This window comes from Schistocerca gregaria, chromosome X, assembly GCF_023897955.1.
Source record: "Schistocerca gregaria isolate iqSchGreg1 chromosome X, iqSchGreg1.2, whole genome shotgun sequence".
NCBI lineage: Eukaryota > Metazoa > Arthropoda > Insecta > Orthoptera > Acrididae > Schistocerca > Schistocerca gregaria.
Genome location: NC_064931.1, coordinates 539,170,685 through 539,192,821, shown reverse-complemented (window position 1 = coordinate 539,192,821; position 22,137 = coordinate 539,170,685). Strand labels below are relative to the sequence as shown.

Below are 22,137 nucleotides of genomic sequence, written 5' to 3'. Positions count from 1 at the left end.
TAGAAGCAGGTTTTAACTAAGCAGACTAAATCAGAAGACGTGGGAGATTCAGTTTGGAACCGCGCGATCGCTACGGTCGCAGGTTCGAATCCTGCCTCGGACATGGCTGTTTATGATGTTCTTAGGTTAGTTAGGTTTAAGTAGTTCTAAGTTGTAGGAGACTGATAACCTTAGAAGTTAAGTCCCATAGTGGTCAGAGCCATTTGAACCCAAGACGTGGGAGATAACAGCCTTGCCTGTCCTCTCTCCCAATTTTAATTCGTTACCTCATATCCTGTTATTATTTCGTCTTCGTTTGGCATGTAAATTGCTTACTAACTTGTACTCAGTCCCGACTTTCTTCAGGACATCTAGAAGTTTAGTCCAACGAACGGTTTTTCCAAGCCACCAATAACTGCGCAAACATCCCTAGGAATCGTTTCCCGGCTACTAATAACTGTCTAATTGCATCTTTTGCGGCTTTTCTACTTCTGAAGCCGAATTGCACTTCGACCAATTCTCTCTTAACTTTTCATTCCAATAGTCTATTCGTTATTCTACCTTCAGCTGTTACAGAATGATATATCAAACTTCTTATCTTATACTATGTACATTAAGGTCCTTGGCTTAAGCCTTCGATGGGTTAATATGGATTCTCGTCTCCATCGGTTTCCTTTCCTGATTTCGTGTCCTTAACCCGCATTTCCACTTCTTCCATAATGAGTGCAAATCCTTTGTCCTCTTCGAGCAATTCATTTTTATTCTCCATATCCGAAGCATCAGGACGACCTCTTACCTCTCATAAGTGTTCTAAGTACTCGTTCCTTCGCCTTTTGCTATTTCATTATTATTTTCATCTTTGCATCCACAAGGTGGTTTCCTTCCACTTCCTGAAATCGGCGTTATTTACTTCCCCGTACGTTGAATCTTACCTCTCCTACCTTTCTACTTCGTCAGTTTCTTAGTATTTCCGTTTTAGCCTTTCAGCTCTTGCATTATAAGTTTCTTTTCGGAGTTGGTAGATTAGAGCCCTGTATTTTCTTACACCGCCTTCCGTGGTAGACTCTTTATATTTTCGTCTTTCTTCCACCTTCTCCAACATTTTTTCTGTTAATAATGGTTTATTTTCTCTATTCTTATTTTTAAGATATTAGTTCTTCTCCCGCTTCCTAGTTACAGCTCTTAACACCAATACAGAAGTTTTTACTGCCGTTTCATAAGTTGCGTATTTGGCTATTTTTGCCTGTAAATTTTCTTCAGGTACCTTCCTCAGTTCTTCCTTTGAAGCTCCTCCAGTTTAAATTTTCTTTTCATTTCTATTTTTTTAAATTGTTAACCTAATAATTATTTCTCTTTTCACGGGGATATAATCTGAAATGATATCCGTTCTTGGAAATGTCTAAGAACCTATCAAAAAATTTCTAAATTCTTTCTGCGTGAAAATGTAGTTAATCTGGTATCTGTTTGAGTCAGTTGGAGTGGGGATGGTGTGTATCTTCTTCTTACACGTTGTTCATGCAATGTATTTCCTAATGTTAAGGAGTTTTTCTTTTTTCTTTGGCAGTGCACAGTGCACGAAATGCTTTACTCACTCATTCGTCTTTCATAATCTGTTTTCCCACAATTATTCCATATGACCTAACCGTACTACCACATCCCATGCATCCTTTACTACTGTACATGTTTCCTTCATTTCTGTCTGAATTATGTCTTCAATCTTGCCACAGTTTTCGTTTATATTCATCAGATTGACTTCTATGGGACATATATTTTTGCATTATCTCTAATTTTTTCTACGATCCTTGATTTTTCACTGTCATCCACAGTTCAGCTATATATCTCATTGAAATCACTTTATACTTAACGCTTCGTCCCAATATTATACCAACATCATCAATTCCTTTACATGTTTCTCCAAAATAAAATACAGTACTCTGAATTGGTAACCTGAAAGCGGACCTCGTAAATGTAGTATCTCCTCCTTGTTTTACATGTGTTATAAGAGGCCGCCGCCCTTACGTTGGGAACACAATCGATGATCGCACGCAACATGAAGAACAAACGCGACCGGATGTTTCCAGCGACATTTTTTCATTAAAGTAACACCAAAGCCTGTTACGGCCTCATCTGCCCGAAGCCGTTGGCTTCCTTAGATAATTGGGTTCTTTACCACCGCCCAATTCTCGGTGTTAGCGGCTTACCAGCTGTTTGCCACCACAGCCAAACATTTTCCTTTGCCCCTTTCCGAGCTTGCTATTATTAATCACACAGGCACTGCACAACGTGATTCAGGATTTCGCCTATTAGGTTATCAATTATTAATCTAAAGTTTGGTGCTAAGTTCATTTCTACGATATAAAATAAAGTTAAATTAATCCTAACTTGATCTTCGTAACATTCTTTACGCTGGTATCTGACATTTGTTTATCAATAACTAGGTTGCTCCAAAACATGCTATGAATTCGATATAAAGACATTATGAAATCGGTTGTGGTCATAGGTAAATAGCTGAACTTTCGTCTAAGTCATGGTATGACAGCCGGTCGGGATGGCCGAGCGGTTCTAGGCGCTTCAGTCTGGAACCGCGCGACCGATACGGTCGCAGGTTCGAATCCTGCCTCGGGCATGGATGTGTGTGATTAGAGGGACCACATTAGATTAATTCTTGTTCCATAGAACATGATTACGACACTTCGTAATGATGTGGAACGTGTCAGGTTAATAAAAGGTGTCTATACAAGATATATATTACACAAAATATTACATGACACTTAAAATTTTTAATTTTTTTTGGGTGTAGGGTGGGGAAATTACCCACTTACTATATCCAAAAGTTCATCCAATGAGCTAAATGGTCTTTGGCTATTTGTCAGACTTTTGATGCCATACTGTAAGTGACCAAAGACTTTAGTGGCAGCATAATTTACCCCCTTCTGAGCCAAAGTTAGATTTAAACTTGAGTAATGAAGATCATCCTTTCTCCTAGTGTTGTAGCCATGTACAGTGCTATTTCTTTTGAATTCGTTCGGATTGTTAATTACAGTGAAGATCCCTAGCTCTTTAAATAATTGTCTGCAGGATGATCTTGGATGAGCTCCAGAAATTATTCTGATTACACGCTTTTGTGCAATGAACACTCTTTTACTCAATGATGAGTTACCCCAGAATATGATGCCATACGAAAGCAGAGAAAGAAAATAGGCATGGTAAGCTAATTTACTGAGATGTATATCGCCAAAATTTGCAATTACCTTAATAGCATAAGTAGCTGAACACAAAAGCTTCAGATCTTCAGTGTGTTTTCTCCAGTTCAACCCCTGTCAACGTATACATCTAGCAATTTTGAATATTCTACCTTGCTACCGATTTTTGATCGAAGTCTATACTTATTAATGGTGTCATTCCATTTACTGTATGGAATTGTGTATACTGTTTTATGTCAAAGTTTCATGAGAGAGCATTTGCAGAGAAGCACATAATGATTTCCTGAAAAACATCGTTTGCAATTTCATCAGTTAATTCTTGTCTGTTGGGTGTGATAGCTATACTTGTATCATCGGCAAAAAGTACCAGCTTTGGATCTTTGTGAATATAGAATGGCAAGTCATTAATATATATTAAGAACAAGCAGATGACCCAAGACCGAACCTTGCGGCTCCCCATTCTTGATTGTTACCCAGTTTGAGAAATCACCAGTTTTTGCATATTATGTGAACTGCTTATTTCAACTTTCTGCTCCCTTCCAGTTAGGTATGACTTAAACCATTTGAGTGCTGTCCCATTCATACCACAGTACCTGAGCTTATCTAGAAGTATTACATGATTTACACAATCAAAAGCCTTTTAGAGATCACAAAAAATCCCAACGGGTGACTTCCGGTTACTCAGATCATTTAATATTTTATTAGTGAAAGTATATGTTGCATTTTCCATTGAAAAACCTTTCTGGAAACCATACTAACATTTTGTTAAAACTTAATTGTCACAAAAGTGTGAAGCTACTATACAATATATTACTTTTTCAAGAATTTTGGAAGATAAGGCAGTGAGAAAGGAGATTGGGCGGTAGTTGTTGACATCAGACATATTCCATTTTTTATGCAGTAGTTTAACAACGGCATACTTCAGTCTATCTGCTTCAGAGAGCTATATGTAGCTAATAATCGCACTTATCTCTTGGACAAGCTTTTATAATCCTGCTGGAAATGCCACCAATTCCATTTGAACTTTTATTCTTGAGAGAGTTTATCATCTTCAAGAAATGGTTCTAAAGGCTCTGAGCACTATGGGACTTAACTTATAAGGTCATCAGTCTCCTAGAACTTAGAACTACGTAAACCTAACTAACCTAAGGACATCACATACATCCATGCCCGAGGCAGGATTCGAACCTGCGACCGTAGCGGTCGCGCGGTTCCAGACTGAAGCGCCTAGAACCGCTCGCCCACTCCGGCCAGCTTTATTATCTTCCTTTATTTCAGAAGGAGAGGTGGGTGGAATTTCAATTGTATCAAATTATGTGGAGAACGCCTCTTCCATTAACTGCCTTGTTTCTTCTAATGAACATTTAGATCCAATGTACCCTACAACCTTTAAAAACTGATTATTAAAAACCTTTTCGACTTCCGGCTTGTTGTTTGTCAAGTTTCCATCCACTTTGATGGTAATGCCGTCATTCTTTACTCCTGGTTGCCCTGTCTCCCCTGTAACAATATCCGAAATTGTTTAGATTTTGTTATTAGAGGTATTAATCTCAGACATGATGCACATGCTTCTGGACTTTTTAATAACCTTTCTTAATGTAGGACAGTATTTTTTATAATATTTGGCGGTTTCTGGGTCATTACTCTTTGTTGTTGTTAGATACAGTTCCCTTTTGTAGTTACAAGATTTTTTGCTCCTTTGGTAAGCCAAGGTTTTTTGCATGGTGTCTTATAATTAGATTTAACTACTTTCTTGGGGAAACAGTTTTCAAATTCTCTTACAAGTGTACCATGAAATAAGTTATATTTTAAATTAGCATAGGGTTCCTTGAACACCTCATCCCAGTCTAACTACTGAAGATTTTTCCTGAAATTTCTAATTGTTGAGTCATTAATTGAACACACAACTTTGGAGGGTAGTTTCGAATTACTGAATGGAGCTATTTCGTGTACTAAACTAACTGAGCACCATGATCAGATAGGCGATTCTCAACAGGACAAGAATTTATGTTTTTAAACTTATCTTGGTCAATAAAAGCGTTATCTATCAATGTGCTGCTGTCCTTTACTACCCGAGTAGGAAAATTAATGACAGATGTCAAATTGAAAGAACCGAGCAATACTTCCAGGTCATTCTTCCTCTTACACTCTTTCAGTGAATCAACACTGAAGTCCTCACAAATAATAATTTGCTTTCCCCTATCTGACACATAGCACAACAAGGCATCCATAAGGGCAGGACAGTACCGCCTTAGTACTGCACGGCAACTGCCATGGGAGGTCGTAGCATCCACTGGACGTCCTGTATCGAGAGAAACGGTGAGTAGAAGGTGTTGGCAGAGTGTCATTTACTTTCGGAGACCTGCTGTATGTCTACCTCTGACGCGTCTTCACAGAAGGGAACGTCTAGAGTCATCAACATGGCACCTGAAACGTCGAACAGTGGGCCAATGTTGTTTTCACAGAAGAGTCTCGATTTAGTCTGGAGAGTGATTCTCGATGGATTTGTATTTAGAGGGGACGTGAAACACGATTTCCGGGCCCAAAGTCAGTCTGGAACCGCGGGACCGCTACGGTCGCAGGTCCGAATACTGCCTCGGGCATGGATATGTGTGATGTCGTTAGGCTAGTTAGGTTTAAGTGGTTCTAAGTTATAGGGGACTGATGACCACAGATGTTGAGTCCCATAGTGCTGAGAGCCATTTGAACCAACCGGGCCCAAACTTTATGGAAACAGATCGATATCGAGGACGATCCCTAATGGTGTGGCCTGGTCGATTTCGATCTGAGTGCCGTAGAGCATGTCTGGGATGCACTAGGGAGACGGCTTGCATCACGTCAGCGGACACTAACCACTCTCCAAGACTGCGAGCCGCTCTGCAGGAAGAATGGGCGTTATTACCTCAAAATGAGACTGATGACATCATTCACAGTATGCCTCATCGTTGTCAGGCCTGTATTGCTGCCAAAGGTCGTCACACCCCACACTGAGTGCATTAACCAGTTGTCGGAACGTGTGTGCAAATCCGTTGAGTAGGAAAAAAAGGAAGAACATTTTTGTCTACCGTTATGCATGTAGCAGTTCTTTCCTTTCTGTATACTTTAAATTGTTTCTACTTGACTATCACCTGTTTACACTGTTTTGTGGACACCAGTGCAGATAGGAAAATTCCACTTAACGTGCTTGAACCAGTTACGTGCCACTGCTGCTGTCTGGTAAGTAGTGCAACGAATTAAGGTGAACCCCCGTATGTAATTGGAAACTGTTGTGTACCTTCTGGTTATTTAATATCTATTACTTTTATTCCAATTCAAGTCACTCACTGATTATTATAAAGTGCAAGCTAAGAGTTTACGATTGAAGACCGTACAATCCACAACTGATATACCAATGAGGCAAAATCACCGTGAGCAATGAGGCAATCATCCCACCGACGCACCATGTTGCAGATGGTCGTTTGTTAAAACACGATGTCCAGCTGCGTGAAGAAGTCCGTATCTACCTGCTGGACATTCTTCTTCAAGAGGAACAGTCTTGTCTCTACCGGTGTTTGTCCTTCGGCAGCCAAGAAAAGGAAGGTATGACACTGGTCCTATTTGGACGTATTTCGTAATAATATTGTCATAGTTCACGTTTCCGTATCTACCACACACATGTCGAAAAGGCATGAGGACGTGAATGCCACAATAATCTGCTACCTACTTGTCGTTGCTTATATACCGGCATCGCGCCACGTTGCATATACGCAGCAGGAACACCCTCAAAGGGTAACTTTTTGATTGTCCCTTATACACTACTGGCCATTAAAATTGTTACACCAAGAAGAAATGCATATGATAAGCGAGTATTCGTTGGACAAATGTATTATACTAGAACTGACATGTGATTACATTTTCACGCAATTTGGGTGCATAGATCCTGAGAAATCTGTACCCAGAACAACCACCTCTGGCCGTAATAATTGCCTTGATAAGCCTGGGCATTCAGTCAAACAGAGCTTGGATGGTGTGTACAGGTACAGCTGCCCATGCAGCTTCAACACGACATCACAGTTCATCAAGACTAGTGCTGGCGTATTGTGATGAGCCAGTTGCTCAGCCACCATTGACCAGATGTTTTCAATTGATGAGAGATCTGGAGATTGTGCTGGCCAGGTCAGCAGTCGAACATTTTCTGTATCCAGAAAGGCCCGTACAGGACCTACAACATGCGGTCGTGCATTATCCTGCTGAAATGTAGGGTTTCGAAGGGGTCGAATGTAGGGTAGAGCCACGGGTCATAACACATCTGAAATGTAACCTCTACTGTTCAAAGTGCCGTCAATGCGAACAAGAGGTGACCGAGACGTGTAACCAATGGCACCCCATACCATCACGCCGGGTGATACGCCACTATGGCGATGACGAATACACGCTTCCAATGTGCGTTCATCGCGATGTCGCCAAATACGTATGCGACCATCATGATTCATCCAAAAAAATTGACGTTTTGCCATTCATGCACCCAGGTTCGTCGATGAGTACACCATCGCAGGCGCTCCTGTCTGTGATGCAGCGTCAAGGGTAACAGCAGCCATGGTCTCCAAGCTGATGGTCCATGCTGCTGCAAACGTCGTCGAACTGTTTGTGCAGATGGTTGTTGTCTTGCATACGTCCCCATTTTTTGACTCAGGGATAGAGACGTGGCTGCACGATCCGTTACAGCCATGCGCATAAGATGCCTGTCATCTCGACTGCTAGTGATACGAGGCCTTTGGGATCCAGCAAGGCGTTCCGTATCACCCTCCTGAACCCACCGATTGCATATTCTGGTAACAGTCAATGGATATCGACCAATGCGGGCAGCAATGTCGCGATACGATAAACTGCAATCGCGATGGGCTACAATCCGACCTTTATCAAAGTCGGAAACGTGATGGTACGCATTTGTCCTCCTTACACAATGCATCACAACAACGGTTCGCCAGGCAACGCTGGTCAACTGGTGTTTGTGTATGAGAAATCTGTTGGAAACTTTCCTCATGTCAGCACGTTGTAGTTGTCGCCACCGGCGCCAACCTTGTGTGAATGCTCTGAAAAGCTAATCATTTGCATATCACAGCATCTTCTATCTGTCGGTTAAATTTCGCATCTGTAACACGTCACCTTCGTGGTGTAGCAATTTTAATGGCCAGTAGTGTATATGCCTACCGTTCAGATGTTCAGTATGGGCCTTGGTTTCACATTGAACCTTAGTGTGAAACTGTTGAATACGGAGCCAAGCGGTGGTTAAATTTGTTAGTGTATACATCTGCCATTAGTAACTGCTCTGCCTTTCAGTGTCAATAGCTGTCGACTAGCAATCTGCAGAATCCAGTCGTGTATAGGTGATCGTTCTTTTTGAAGAACGATGCAGAGGGCTAGGGACACACTGCGGTGTGCGAGTGGAAGCGCCAGACCGATGAGACGCAGACGTCTGAGGAATCCGGCAGTACATCACACTGGCCACTGCCGCGCTTATGGCATTGTCCGCTGCTCAGCGACGCGGAAAATACACGCGAAAGAACCTCCGCCCCTCTAAGAGCCCGTAAAAGCTTTACGTCCGTGCGTGCCAGGAGTCAGACTGAAATTCCATTCCTTTAGTCCAGCAGAAATCAAAGCTGCGTCAACACTTACATGACGGACGACAGTTCGTTGTTTTGCTCTTATAACACCCCCCTTTTCGACTCGTCACTCACGAACATTGATTTTGACGGATTCCCTTAACGTCATTGCAATAGAACATCATCAGAAGACAGAAATATTTCCCGAGAAAGAGGTTCGCCACTGTATGTATAACAGTGCATTGTGTGAAAACGTCGCTTTGGGGAGGAATCCCTTCATCAACAACCGTCCACTCATTACACCACAAGAGGACCGTTAACAAACATGGCATTCAAACAGTCGATATTACAATTGTAAGAATTTTACATGATCTACGTGGAAGTCGGCCTGGGTGACCGAGCGGTTCTAGGCGCTACAGTCTGGAACCGCACGACCGCTGCGGTCGCAGGTTCGAATCCTGCCTCGGGCATGGATGTGTGTGATGTCCTTAGGTTAGTTAGCTTTAAGTAGTTCTAAGTTCTAGGGGACTGATGACCTCAGAGTTTAAGTCTCATAGTGCTCAGAGCCATTTGAACCATTTTCTATGTAGATGGACACATTCACAGTAGACCTTCCACATGCTACCAAAAAATTAAAACAAATAATTGTATACCGTGAGGGCAGAAATGCTCTGAAAAGCTTATAAATTTGTAGCAGGGTAGGCTGTACTGAGAAATAAGCGTTAAGAAAAAAAATCGATACGTTCTGCCCTTTCCGAGCTATTTAGCCTTGAAGTTAGTCCATCAGGCCGTTGCACGCGCATTTTCAAGGGGCCCGCATGGTACAATTGTTCTCAAAACGTAGATTATACCACATGAGACTACTCGACGGTGGGCTCGGTTTCGATCCTTACGAACGTCCCGCGTTCACATTTTGTATCGCTCTCTTGTTCGGTTTTAGGAAACCAAGCGAAGAACACGTTTGGCGATACCTCCTATTGCAGGCCGCTTGAATTTGCGCGCGGATCAGCCTGTGTGCTAACTTAGCTAAGATTAACTCGGAAACCGTGCAATGTATCTAATATTTTTCCTCCTGATATTTCTCAGCGCGTCCGCCCCCGGTAGCTGAGTGGCCGCCTGCACGGTAGCTCAGCGTGATCGGTCCGATGGTTTAGCTGCCCTCTGTAACACACACAAAAAAAAACTGAGTGAACTTATCAACGATCAACCTGAACAGGTGTCATCGGACGTCCGCCATGAACAAATTCAACGAACAATCCAGAACAAAAATGAGATTAAAAAAAAAGAGTGGTCAGCCCGACAGAATGTCAATCCTAAGGACCCGGGTTCGATTCCCGCCTGGATCGGAGATTTTCTCCGTTCTAGGAGAGGATGTTGTGTTGTCCTAATCATCATCATTTCATCCCCAACGATGCGCAAGTCACCGAAGGGGCGTTAAATCGAAAGACTTGCACCAGGCGAACGGTCCACACGACATTTATTTTCTTTTTATTTCTCAGCTCAACTGCCAGAAAGAAAACAGTGCACCTTTTTTGAGGTCTCCAATTCACTGAGGAGTTATTGTTGTAATAGAGCATATGTAATACGTGAAATGACAACAAGATGTTGAATTATGTACTGGGATACGTTATCCCAGGCCTGCCCGACTTGTTCACGTCGTTCTGTATGAGTTGTTGGTTGAATAGTCGCACTAGTCACATCTTGTCCCGTCACTTTCTCTATTGAAGACAAGGCTGTAGATCGTGCTGGCCAGGGAAGTTGCTGCACGTCTTGCAGAACACGTTGAGTTTCACGGGCAGTGTGAGGGCGAGTATTGTTCCGTTAGAACAACACATGATCTTCTTGTTTCAAGAAAAGGTCTAACAACATTCTACAGGTACCAAGCGCTGGTTAGAGTCCTCTTCATAAACACAATAGGCGAACGAGAGGTGTAACTTATCGTATACCAGACCATAAGGCCTGTGGTGGGACCAGCGTATCTTGGTCGAAAGCACTCTACAGTAGTAGTAGTAGTAGTAGTAGTAGAGGGGTTTTGGGCGCACGGCAGCCAGGTCTTCAGCGCCCGTTCAGTAACATAGTGAGACGAGTGTCAAGAAAAATCCCAGAACAGGAATATAAAACGAAACAGGAAACATGGGTAACTATCGTTGAAAAACATGTGCTCACCCACACCAAAGCGTGGGATGAAGCAGAGCGTCAGCAGTAAAACATGGACAACACAGGAACAAAATGATAGAGGGAGCTAAAACAATGTAGCAGATGGAAGTGGCTGGCTGACCGCAAGGAAAAAAGGGGAGATGTCAGTCACTCTGCAATACACTAAAACCTCCAGCCTAAGAGTTTAGGCCAGAGTCCAGACACATCACAAAACTTAAACACCCTAGACCCACACGTCTCATAATTAGCTAAAACAGAAGGCAGATCCCAATCAACTTATGCTTCTGCTCGTGCATCACGGTATAAAATTCAGTCTGTTAAAATGTGGCGGACAGAGATGTGCACACCACAAGCATCAGAAAACGGAGTATCCTCCCGCCGTAATAAAAAGATATGTGTGAGAGGACAGTGCCTGATCCGAAAACTTGTGAGGGTCACCTCCTCCCGCCTGAGCAACCGGCAGGAGGACTTTATCAACCGCAGTTTATTGGCCGTCACCGCCAGCCATTCGTCCTCCCACAACTCCATGCACTTCCTATGGAGTGCAGCGATGACTGACTGCAAGGGAATAGGACTGCTGGACCACATCCTGCTCTCTGCAGGCCTCCTTGGCAGCCCGATCGGCCTGTTCATTGCCCCATATGCCGACATGACCAGGCACCCAGCAGAACGTTACTTCTGTACCCCGCCGTTGGAGCAAGTACAGTTGGTCATGTATCAGCAGGACCATCTCCTCAGTCGGGTACAGGTTCTGCAGTGATTGCACTAAGAGAATCGGAGCAGAGAAGAAATCGATCGCCCCGAACACGATTCATCTGCTCCAGTGCCTTCAGGAACGCGTGGAGCTCCGCTGCGAAAACAGTATATTCAGCAGGGAGGCGAATCCGGGTAACTTGATCAGGGAACACTACAGAACAGCCAAGGAAATTCTCCTGTTTGGAGCCATCAGAGCACTCTACAAGTCATCCCTCATCACGTCCTTAACATACACGCGAACGACCATCACCCACATCCAGGCAGAACCCGCTTTCACCGATGGACACCACGGCACTCCATTCTGTTTTCCAAGTGATCCTCTGACGTCACGAGTCGAGAAATGCACGTCTATATTGTGATGTGAGTGGAGGATGGGCTAGAGGTGTAGTCCCACTGCTAATAACCGGTTCGCAACAGTTCGTGTTGAAACATCCGGGCTAACTAGCCGACTTATCTGTGTTGTGGTAGCTATACGATCTGCCACAGCTGACCTAATGATAGGCCTATGCTGGCGGCCGTCTGTGCTGCTTGGATGTCCAGAAATTCGTCGAAGGTATGATAATGTGCACGTGACCACTAATACCAGGGACGTTGCACAACTGACGCAGCACGGCCAATTTGTGTCGCAGTTCTCCGAAAGAGCCATCCCGTCACACAGAAGGCCATAATGTGGCCGCTTTCAAAGACGGTCAGTTGGCTGTAGGATGTTCGACTGTATCCCCATGGCATGGTTGCCCGCTTGCTCCACGAGTTTGCACAACACTGCAACATTTGCTGTGAGCATTCCCTATTAAAGAGTAGATAGAGATGGTGCTCTGATAGCTATGCCACTGCGCTGTCTGTTGGCGGTTAATGCTGAAACCATTATCAGTATGTCTACTACCCCCAGGTGGCATTTGCCAAAATAGGATCAAAATCGACGTCGTATTTCCAGATGTACTAAATCTTTTATAGTCACCACACATCCAATTTTTATCAGACATTCTCGTATTCGGCTGTCGGCTTGTGTCAACATTAGTAGTAAGGTATGCGTCCTGGTACAAGTCTAATATCCCGATATCCAACACGTCACTTCCAGTGGCGAAGCAGATGCACTCTTAACTTGCTCCATGCTTTCATTTCTGGTAAAAGTGACGGAACTAGCCCGCTAGGGCTACAATTAAATCCAAATTGGTTTAAATAATCCAGGGGTTCTACGGGAAAAGATGGTGGGAAGTTCAAAATAAGCTAATTTACGATGGCACACCACTCATAATGGTCAAGGTATCCATCTCACGCCGGCCGCGGTGGTCTAGCGGTTCAGGGGCTCAGTCCGGAACCGCGCGACTGCTACGGTTGCAGGTTCGAATCCTGCCTCGGGCATGGATGTGTGTGATGTCCTTAGGTTAGTTAGGTTTAAGTAGTTCTAAGTTCTAGGGGACTGATGACCACAGCAGTTAAGTCACATAGTGCTCAGAGCCATTAGAACCATTTGAACCATAAAGGCATGGTTCAACTGTTCAAATGTGTGTGATATCTTATGGGACTTAACTGCTAAGGTCATCAGTCCCCAAGCTTACACACTACTTAACCTAAATTACCCTAAGCACGAACACACACACCCATGCCCGATGGAGGACTCGAACCTCCGCCGGGACCAGCCTCACATTCCATGACTGCAGCGCCTTTTGACCGCTCGGCGAATCAAAAATGGTTCAAATGGCACTGAGCACCATGGGACTTAACTGCTGTGGTCATCAATCTCCTAGAACTTAGAACTACTTAAACCTAACTAACCTAAGGACATCACAATCATCCATGCCCGAGGCAGGATTCGAACCTGCGACGGTAGCGGTCACGCGGTTCTAGACTGTAGCACCTAGAACCGCAAGGCCACTCCGGCCGGCGCTCGGCGAATCCCGCGCGGCATAAAGGCATGGATATTTGTAGGAAAATTCACATTGTCGCTTGAAATAATTGTGCACAGTGTACATACTATAGTATGAGATCCAGTATACCGACAACTGCAATGATTTAGTATCGCATTTGATGTCAGTAGCACATTATATAACAAGACATGAACGGTTCAGGTAGTAGGGGGTTGGAAATCGGTACAAAGGCAGTCGCCTCTCTGCGGAGTCACTGTGTGCATACGTGCCTTTACTGCAGATGGGAAACAGTCAACTTGTTTCTAATTTACGGTCGACAGTAACTGCCATGTCCTTGCTTTGAACACTGTGGAAGACCATTGGTAAATACTTGCAAGTCATGTTTATCGCAATGGAAGGCAATTTATGTCCATAAGTGAGCTACAATCAGCGATACGAAAAGAGTGGGAGACAATTTCACTGCAAGAACTACAAATAATTAACAAAACCAATACCGAACAGAATTTTTCAGGTAATTAGGAAGAACGGAGGTTGGACGAAGTAGTAACAATGCAATAACACAATAGGACAGTGAGCGCTTTTATACCAATTTCCTTCTACTAAAGGCAAAGGCTTTATTGTGTTACTCGTGTTATCAAAGAAATATATGTATCTGCTACTTTCATAATAAATTCAATACATGTATGCTTCAGACGCCATACAATTACTTTCGTAGAAACCCTCCCTTTTTACTGATTTCCACTACTGTACGTGACACTCTGACAGCTCCCAACAGAGTAGTGGCCGTAACTTTCGCGAAACCGAGTGTTTCTCGGCAACCTCAAGAAATGTATCACCTTATATTTCACATCAGGGAATCGTATCTCTCCAGGTAACCGCACACATGAATGTTGAACAGCAAGTCGCTTTTTTTCGAGTAATCACGATGTGGTCGTAATATCCAACGTCTTTCACGCTTCATGGACCCGCAACTTAGCCCACTTTTGACATAAACGCATGGCCGTTGAGTCTTTTGAGGAAAAACGACAGGTAGGGTGGACGGCGACAGTGCTTGTCCGCACAAGTTGCTGGCGGCTCAGTTCAGCACTGCAGCGCCCAGCGACCGCCCAGCCAGAAGTTTCTTTTTTTTTCAGCTCGCTTTTTTTTCCTACTGGACGGGGGGGGGGGGGGCTGAGCAGGTAGCGAACAATACATTCGTATCTCCCGGGTTGAAGTCCACCGCGCAGTGACTCTCTAAATAAAACCAGAATACTTAACTTGCTTCAGAAAGTTCACATTACAGTTTTATCCCTGATCAGTTCTATCGTAATCATGAGCTTTTTTCCTAAAAACCATTCACATCTTCCTGCTTTAGTACTACTCTCAACCCAATTTAGCGAAATGAGATGGAGTTACGACTTCTTATAGTCAAAGTAACTACACATATTGCTCTCAGATCTGCTTACCCAGGAGTGTACTCACATGCAATACACACTGGGATAGAGTATTTATGAAGGTTTCCTTCATTCATTTACTGTCTGAATGAAGCTGTAGTAATATTTTGTAAAATAATAGTGATAATTGGATACTCTCCCGTCCTGTCACAAGCATATCCCCTCGAAAGCTAGAACCCCACATTCTTTTGGAAACTGCTGTATTGTCCTTTCGGGGGAAGCTTACGGTCTGTTTTTCCCCAATATTCATATGCTTCTATGGTTAGATGGACACGCTGAGAGTTTCAAGTGAATTTTACATTGAATTGGTTTGTAAAACACCTGCCAAATATAAAGTCGAAGAAAACTCAGTAGAGAAATAGAGTACATTGACGAATATTTGGGTTTCGTACGTAGACACATTTACAAGTCTGCTGCCGCCGCTACACACTCGAATTCGTTAAAAACGTAAATTAAAACATTCATAAATTTCATCTTTGAAATTGGCATATCACTTGCAAAGCGAAACACAATATTGCGGATGTCGCTGGACACTGTGGACTTCTGTTATCGTTTCAGATAAAACATGACGCGAACAGTACGAAATGTGTTCATAACTGTTCGATAGCCGTTGAAATATACTTTGATCTGCTGCAAGTATATTGTGAACTGCTGAAAATTTATTTCAGACCCAAGTAAAAGCGAGAGAACAGATGCTTAAAAGCGTACAAATAACCCGAAAGAAACTATAAAGAAAATATAAAACCTTCTATTTCTGAAAATACCCACGATTAACTTTTTGAATAATTACCTAGGAAACCCGACATTATCCGAGTATTTATTTATTCTAGTCTTCCATTAGTTTATCACCTAGTCCCTCTTCTCTCTATCCGTTTTCTCCTCCTTCCTCTCTCTGTCTATCTTCTTCCTGCTCCTCGCTCCATTCTGCTCCTCCTCCTCTCACCTCTCATTACCCATCCCCCCATCTCTTATCCACTTCTCCTCCCTGCTCTCTGTATCCACATCCCTTGTCTGCATCCATCACCCCACACCTTCCTCTATCTATCCATCTCCACTATCCCATATCTCGGTCCATCTCCTCAACCACCCACTCTCTGTCAATCTCCTCCTGCCCCTCTCTCTGTCCATTTCCTCTTCCCCTATCTCAATCAGTCTGATCCTCCCATCCACCAGCTCCTTCCTCCTCTGTCCATCGCTTCTCCCATCCTCTAATTCCGTCTCCGCCCCCCTCTCCCTTTGTCAATCTCCTCCTCACTCTCTCTTGGTCAGTGCCTTCCTCCCCCCCCCCCCTCTCTCTCTCTCTGTCCATCTTCTCATCCCCCCTTTCCCTGTCCATCTTCAGCTCCCCTTCTCCTTCATCTTATTCATTATCCTTTCTTTCTTCTTCTACTCCTCTCCCCTCTCTCCATCCATCTCCTTTTCTTGCCTTTCTCTGTCCATTTCCTCCTCTTTCTTTCTCTTCCCATCTTGTCCTCTCCCCCCTTTCTCTGTCTAGTGCTCCCTGCCCTACCATTCTCCGTCTCCTCCTTCTCCAATCTGCGCAAATCTCTTCCTTTCCGTTTCCTGTCTGTTCACATACCTGTCCTCTCTTCTCTTTCCATGTTACCACTCTCACCCCAATGGGAGGTTGGTGGTTCTTACCTTTACACTCTCTATTCTCGGGCTGTAACTAATATGTATATTAAATTTGATTGAAATCGTTCCAGTTGTTAAGGATGAGCTTTTTACCTATGACTTTGCTCGCATACTCACTTTCAAATATATTTCACATATACTGAACTTATTTCACGTGTGTTTGTACACATATTTCACCTGAATGTGTAGCGAATTTCGCCCTGCACTTTAATTTCTACGCTTCTTAATGTTTATGACGTCGTATCTCTTGAACTGTGGACTGTACAAAGATACTATTTTGCAGGAACATCCAGTGATATATCTGCCTACCGACTGCGGGATATGTTGCGAATAGAGTTAGTACCAAAAAAGTAATAAATCGAAACGTCAAACATAATGCGAAAGTTTCTCACGCGACTCAGCATTTGATGTTACGTCTCCTGAAGTGTGTGTCACAGAACCAAATATTTTTATAGCTTTACTCAAAGGGAAATGTGGATGTCGTCTGTGGAAAGTGTTGCTAATAGAATTTGTAGCAAATTTAAACGTCTTTCATGATGCGGTAGTTTTCTCGCATTCAGAGTTCATAACGTCATATCTCATGAACAAGTGTCGTACAGTGATGTAATTTTTCTGGGAGATTTAGTATTATATGTGAATACTGTCTGCAAAATGTGTCACGAATAAAGTTAGTAGTAAAGGAGTAACAAATTAAAACGCGATGCTTCATGTGGCAATTACACTGCATATACAGCGACAACGTAGTAAGCCACAAACGTTTTTCATCAGTCTGTGTGGGTCTTCAGCAAGACAACATTTCACTAAGGTTTGAAATTATGTATAAAGCCTATTGCAAGTCTCCAAGTGTTCTCATTCTCAAACACTGGATAACTAATGTATGCGTATCCTAGTGCCGTGCATTAGACTACCTTTTCACCCCCACGCTGTTGACAGGTGAGAAGTTCTTACGCCCCCATTGATTCTTTCCAGAGAGAGATGATATGTGTTCAAATGTGTGTGAAATCTTATGGGACTTAACTGCTAAGGTCATCAGTCCCTAAGCTTACACAGTACTTAACCTAAATTATCCTAAGGACAAACACACACACCCATGCCCGAGGGACGACTCGAACCTCCGCCGGGTCAGCCGCACAGTCCATGACTGCAGCACCGAAGACCGCTCGGCTAATCCCGCGCGGCTAAATGTTATGTGTACCAAGTGTGATTAAAATCGGTCCAGTGGTTTAGGAGGCGATGAGGATAATCCATACACAAATTCTCACATCTGTTTCTATAATTTGCGTCGATTACGCGAAGTTCAAACTTTAAACACTACTCTCCTCGCTCATAAAGATCATTTAGCATTTACAACGCATGAAAACAATTGTGAACGATGGTCATTAATTTTACGGAAACTTGAGGGATGTCGTGAATTTCACATGATAGCAACCACACCACGTGATGTTTAAATTGTTTAGTTTTACCCCATGAAATGCTGCTCAGATTCGAGCAAAACAAGGTCTCACCATTTGAAGGAGGCTAAGTGTTTTCAGAACATGTTTGTGTGGATCTCTTGCGTAAAAGCAGAAAGAGAGAGAGAGAGCCTCGGTTTATAAGACACAGGCGGCTGTCAGGTTAACTGCGGATGCTCAAGAATTCGTTCAGTACGTTGCTTTCACTGTGAACTATGTTGGGAATTGTCAACCTCCATTGTCTTATTTTTTACCTCACAAACATACACGGTATGTATTTTGTAAATACTTAATCAATACATAATCAAATTTCTCCATCAGTACGCCACATTTGTGATGCATCCCATAAAGTTTTACTTCAGTTTCAATGTCATTCTGCGTGAAGTTGTAGAGAAATATCAGAACTTGCGTGTTTTGAGGTTTACGTACTGTTTATCTCCAGCGCCAAGCGGAACTGAGGATTACTATCCTTGTGCCTCTGAAAGTGCGGCGGTTGGGAATCGTGACTCAGAGTGCCACTCGTATTGCATGCAGAAGCTCCAAATAACGTTCAGCTATTGCCCTGCAGAAAATGGTAGATCGATGCATTTTGCACTCATTCGTGAACCATTTTCTGAAGTGCAAGTATACAGTGTCACAGACATGACCATTGTTTCGAGGCTGTGTCTACATGAACATAAGCAGCTAATGTGGAGCCATTTATATAAAACCACTATTATTTTGTGTTTTCTGTGAAACAAATATACAAAACAATTGACTGTTACATCTTAGAGTGACTGGGCGTGGGTAGGAGATAAACTGGGCACAAGTGGAAGTTAATGCAACTCACAATGCAACTCTATGATGTATTCCAAACGATCATTGCGCACCTGAGTGAAAAACGAAAGTTCCTCCTTTTTGATGGCACCTCAATGTCGTAAAATTGTTGGACATTTGATCTCTTGGTGCTCTATGTCTCATTGAAGTGCCTGTCTACACAGCATACAGCAAGTAAGCCAGTGAATGACTATCAGCACGTGATGATGAAGGTAGTTGTCTTGAATAACTGCGTAGAATCTAGAAAAATACTTGCGTGTCACTACCCTGAAATGTACTATAATTAACCTGGTTCTTTCATGAACGTTGTATAATGGCAGGAATCTAGACGTTAATCTGAGTAGATTGGGTGCATTGATTTAGAGAGAGTTATACATTGGAACTGAAAATGTCTGTTGGTCGATCTGTCTTCATGCGCAACAGCCTATATACAGGGTGTTTCAAAAATGACCGGTATATTTGAAACGGCAATAAAAACTAAACGAGCAGCGATAGAAATACACCGTTTGTTGCAATATGCTTGGGACAACAATACATTTTCAGGCGGACAAACTTTCGAAATTACAGTAGTTACGATTTTCAACAACAGATGGCGCTGCAAGTGATGTGAAAGATATAGAAGACAACGCAGTCTGTGGGTGCGCCATTCTGTACGTCGTCTTTCTGCTGTAAGCGTGTGCTGTTCACAACGTGCAAGTGTGCTGTGGACAACATGATTTATTCCTTAGAACAGAGGATTTTTCGGGTGTTGGAATTCCACCGCCTAGAACACAGTGTTGTTGCAACAAGACAAAGTTTTCAGCGGAGGTTTAATGTTACCAAAGGACCGAAAAGCGATACAATAAAGGATCTGTTTGAAAAATTTCAACGGACTTGGAACGTGACGGATGAATGTGCTGGAAAGGTAGGGCGACCGCGTACGGCAACCACAGAGGGCAATGCGCAGCTAGTGCAGCAGGTGATCCACCAGCGGCCTCGGGTTTCCGTTCGCCGTGTTGTAGCTGCGGTCCAAATGACGCCAACGTCCACGTATCGTCTCATGCGCCAGATTTTACACCTCTATCCATACAAAATTCAAACGCGGCAACCCCTCAGTGCTGCTACCATTGCTGCAGAGAGACATTCGCTAACAATATAGTGCACAGGATTGATGACGGCGATATGCATGTGGGCAGCATGTGGTTTACTGACGAAGCTTATTTTTACCTGGACGGCTTCGTCAATAAACAGAACTGGCGCATAAAGGGGACCGAAAAGCCCCATGTTGCAGTCCCATCGTCCCTGCATCCTCAGAAAGTACTGGTCTGGGCCGCCATTTCTTCCAAAGGAATCATTGGCCCATTTTTCAGATCCGAAACGATTACTGCATCACGCTATCTGGACATTCTTCATGAATTTGTGGCGGTACAAACTGCCTTAGACGACACTGCGAACACCTCGTGGTTTATGCAAGATGGTGCCCGGCCATATCGCACGGCCGACGTCTTTAATTTCCTGAATGAATATTTCGATGATCGTGTGATTGCTTTGGGCTATCCGAAACATACAGGAGGCGGCGTGGATTGGCCTCCCTATTCGCCAGACATGAACCCCTGTGATTTCTTTCTGTGGGGATACTTAAAAGACCAGGTGTACCGCCAGAATCCAGAAACAATTGAACAGCTGAAGCAGTACATCCCATCTGCATGTGAAGCCATTCCGCCAGACACGTTGTCAAAGGTTTCGGGTAATTTCATTCAGAGACAACGCCATATTATTGCTACGCATGGTGGATATGTGGAAAATATCGTACTATAGAGTTTCCCAGACCGCAGCGCCATCTGTTGTAGACAGTTAAAACTACTGTAATTTCTAAAGTTTGTCTGCCTGAAAATGTACTGTTGTCCCAAGCATATTGCAACAAACGGTGTATTTCTGTCGCTGCTCGTTTAGTTTGTATTGCCGTTTCAAATATACCGGTCATTTTTGAAACACCCTGTATCTTGTCTGTTTTGCATCCCATGAACCTGTATGGCGACAAACTTTATTGCCACTCGTCAGAAAAATTATTCCGACAGTGACAGAAAGTGTTACCTCTAATTTACTCCCAGTCCATTGGAGATTCTCTTCTACTACTACATATATTTTTGTCAGTCTCCCTGTAGCGTGATATGAGTGGAACCGCCCAGGTAACATGGTGCCGCTAGCGTGCCTTGGAGATCACGAGAAGCTCGGCGGCGCCCACTCGGCTGTTTTCCGATACTACGATGAGCTGCCGCGCGGTATTAGTCGATCTTTCTAAGGCTCTGCAGTCATAGACTGTGCGGCTGGTCCCGGCGGAGGTTCGAATTCTCCCTCGGGCGTGGGTGTGTGTGTTTGTCCTTAGGATAATTTAGGTTAAGTAGTGTGTAAGCTTAGGGACTGATGACCTTAGCAGTTAAGTCCCATAAGATGTCGCACACATTTGAACATTTTTGTACCCTGAGCTGAAGGCTGTTCTTTCTTTTCGTGTTGTAGATATGGACAACGCCATTCTTTCAAATTCTGATGAATCATTTATGACGAATTTCGTTAGTGAATGTGCACTATGTGATCAAAAGTATCCAGACACGTGGCTGAAATGACTTACAAATTCGTGTCGCCGTCCATCGGTAATGCTGGAATTCAATATGGTGTTGCCATACACATAGCCTTGATGACAGCTTCCTGACGGTGAGGACTGGCACGAAGTCGGCGTTCCAAAACACCCCAAAGGTGTTCTACAGGACTCAGGTCAAGATTCTAGGTAATTAAGTCCATCACAGAGATGTTATTGTTGTGTAACCACTCCGCTACTGGCCGTGCATTACGAACAGGTGCTCAATCGTGTTGAAAGATGCAGTCGCCATCCCTTAATTACTCCTCAACAGTGGTTAGCAAGAAGTTGCTTAAAACATCAGCGTAGGCCAGTGCTTTGATAGTGCCACGCAAAACAACAAGGAGTGCAAGCCCCCTCCATGAAAAACACCACCACCACCTCCGAAATTTACTGTTGACACTACACACGCTGGCAGATGACGTTCACCGGGCATTCGCATACCCACACACTGTCAACGGATCACCACATTGTGTACCATGATTAATCACTTCACCCAACGTGTTTTCACTGTTCAATCGTCCAACGTTTACGCTCCTGACACCAAGCGAGACGTCGTTTGGCATTTACCAGCGTGATGTGTGGCTTATGAGCAGCAGCTTGACCATGAAATCCAAGTTTTCTCACCTCCCGTCCGAATGTC

The 22,137-nt window shown here is 43.6% G+C and overlaps 1 protein-coding gene across 2 annotated transcripts in view; it reads left to right on the top strand.

Moving 5' to 3' along the window:
* LOC126299330 (FMRFamide receptor) overlaps positions 1 to 22,137 on the top strand; it is a 670,385-nt gene that overhangs the window by 524,749 nt on the left and 123,499 nt on the right. The gene's annotated exons all lie outside the window — the stretch shown is intronic.